The sequence below is a fragment of the Limulus polyphemus genome, unplaced genomic scaffold (assembly GCF_000517525.1).
Source record: "Limulus polyphemus unplaced genomic scaffold, Limulus_polyphemus-2.1.2 Scaffold456, whole genome shotgun sequence".
In the NCBI taxonomy this organism is placed as follows: Eukaryota; Metazoa; Arthropoda; class Merostomata; order Xiphosura; family Limulidae; genus Limulus; species Limulus polyphemus.
The window spans coordinates 306,087-309,065 of record NW_013666066.1 but is presented as its reverse complement, the minus strand read 5'-3'; the positions used below and the strand labels follow the sequence as shown (position 1 = coordinate 309,065).

General features: G+C 35.8%; 1 pseudogene; it reads left to right on the top strand.

Annotated features, from left to right (window-relative positions):
- The window catches only part of LOC106458397, a 69,218-nt pseudogene extending 67,639 nt beyond the window's left edge, over positions 1–1,579 (top strand).
- Positions 1,580–2,979: the final 1,400 nt, after the last annotated feature.

Below are 2,979 nucleotides of genomic sequence, written 5' to 3'. Positions count from 1 at the left end.
GAAGTTTCGTAAAGAGCGCGAACGGTAGTGTGATGTAAAATTACTCATGCTAGAAATTTTCATAAAAGTGACCCGAAAAACGACTTTAACTTGATAACCCGTGAGCTGATTTTAACAAAACTTGTTTTATTCTGTTTCTATTCTCATTTCATTACAAATATGGCGCTATTGTGCGCCGTTTTTGATGTATTTAATTACAGACAAGCACACACACTAGCTGGTGTTGACTAGCTGCCTTCCTCTAGTCTATCAGTGCTGAATTAGTGACGGCTAGCGCAGATAAGCTCTCATGTAGCATTGCATGAATATTTGAAGATCGACAACACAAGCCTAACAGTTAATTAAACTTATAGGAACCTTTTTTTTTGCCATAATAAAATTCTTAAATGTAATTTCAGAAACTTCCTTATGGTTGTCTCTATGTAAACCATAAGATCCTCTATATTAGATTAGCCAATCAAGATTTTCAAAAATCTGAAAGGTAATTTTCTTATCAAATATGGTTCCAAATTTTATATCCCCCCCAAAAAAAATTAAAACTATCGATTTTGATAAAAGCTTGACATTTTCTAAAAGATTACTGTAAATTTAACTTTAATTTTTCACACTTTCATTTATTGTGTCAAGTGTTAAAGTTTTGGTTTGGTTTGAACTTCGCACAAAGCTACACGAGGACTATGTGTGTTAGCCGTCCCTAATTTAGCAGTGAGAGATTAAAGGGAAGGCAGCTAGTCAACACCACCCATCGCCAACTCTTGGGCTACTCTTTTACCAACGAATACTAGGATTGACCATCACATTATAACGCCCCCACGGCTGAAAGGGCGAGCATGTTCGGTTACGGGGATTCGAACCCGCGACCCGTAGATTATGAGTCGAGCACACAAACCACCAGGTGATGTCAGGCCCAGTTTTTTGAGGAAAATATCTTCATGCTACTTCATTCGAAAATTTAATAAAAACATTCTTGCATTTTTAGAAATGGTAAAATAATAATAATACTAACAAAACATAGAAGCAGTGAATTTTATGTCACACAATGTAGATACAACATATTCTTTAAGAACTCTAAAATTTAGTATTTTGTTGTGATTAAAATTATTTCCCCCTTTTAAAAAGTTTTACAGTGACGCGTGTCTTAAAGTTATCACTTGTTTTATGTCATTGTGTTTTAACTAAAAAGCTTCTCTCTTTTTTTTAGGACACTACCCATGCCAAGAAAGACATCGTGTCCAGCTCCCCTCTATATGTCGTGGCTAGAACTACTGACCAGAGACATGCCACCCTTGCTGCTGATTCGAGGTAACCAATCCAGCGTTCTAACCTACTATGCTTGATATTTCACTGCGCAACAGAAAATCTATCAACATCAGTTTATTTGTATAAAACTTTTCAGTTGCATAATCAAAGTGACAGAAATTTCAATAAAATGTTTATTCCGCCGATGTGAAACTACAGTGACAGTAAAGTTAACGTTTTGTAACTTAAAGTGTATGTTACAATTGTAGTTAGGTTTAAATTTTTTGCCTATATTATATTTTGTATATTTCATCCTTCCATGTATTATCGTCTTACGTTTTCTTTCTTCAGGAATTAAACAAGTTCAGTATTTAAAGGTTTATAAATTGACTGTTTTAAAGCTATAATAAACGACTTACTGAGTAAATAAAGTTGAGTGTGTTTATTAACTGGTAATTGAATAAAATATCCGATAGTCCTTCTTCTATCAATGACTTTTTAGAGCTATTCCACAATGAAACTAGCTTGGCGTGTTTTCAGTCCTATTCCACAATGAAACTAGCTTGGCGTGTTTTCAGTCCTATTCCACATTGAAACTAGCTTGGCGTGTTTTCAGTCCTATTCCACAATGAAACTAGCTTGGCGTGTTTTCAGTCCTATTCCACGTTTAAACTAGCTTGGCGTGTTTTCAGTCCTATTCACGTTTAAACTAGCTTGGCGTGTTTTCAGTCCTATTCCACAATGAAACTAGCTTGGGAAGAAGCTCATGATTGGTTATTGGATGCAACTTTAGTGGTATGAGTATCCCAGAGTATTCAGTTCACAAATCCATCGTGTTTATCGTACTAAAGAAATGAAAAGTTACTATATGTGCTAGTTTGGAATAACACTCCTCGTGTAGCCTAAAGTTGATTTTTTTTTTAAAGAAAACCATATATCTGGCACTTTAGTGTAACCTGTAAGCCCCTCACCGCAGTTATGAATACAATATGTCTGTTTCCTTGGTGTCTAAAACGTCGAACTCGGGTTGAAGAACAATGGAAAGTCATCATGTAGAGATGACTAAAACAACACATTATTTACTTTATAGATGGCGCTAGATTTGATGGCAATTTAGATAAGGTTCTGGATTAGGCTGTTTAATGCCAAACGTAAAAATAGTAGTGGAACTAGTATTTATGTCGGTGTCTGTTTTAACTGGTTTAAAACCCTTCTCACTGGTAATAGTTAGGAAAGCAACGATTGCATGACGTTTTATAAAATATTGGTCAATGCTACATTGATGAGTTCTATAGAGAAGGACCATATATGCACCTCCCTCTATACAACATTTCCAGCAGTAAGACAAATAATCTCCAGTGTCTGTCATGGTCAGTCCAATGACATGATTTTAGTTTAAATTGTTGTGTAATGTTTTAGAAAGTCATCTGAGATACAGACTATTAAAATCCCACTATATTTGGAGCTGCTGAAAAAAAAATGGAGTGGCGGTCTACTCTACCAGATGTGTAGTAGAAAGACTGATACAAAATATTAGCAACATAGTCTAATCTGTTATAAACCCCAAAGTTGAGTCTACTGCCTTTTAAAATAGTTCCAACGACAAAGGATCTCTACGTGTGCTGTCTCACTACTTTTGCCATTAAGGTGTGCATGGAGTTTTACATGCTGAGCTTCCGAGCCCACTGCAATGGACAGAAACTCTCGGGTTGAAGGTTAATAACCCTCTCTCTCCCGATG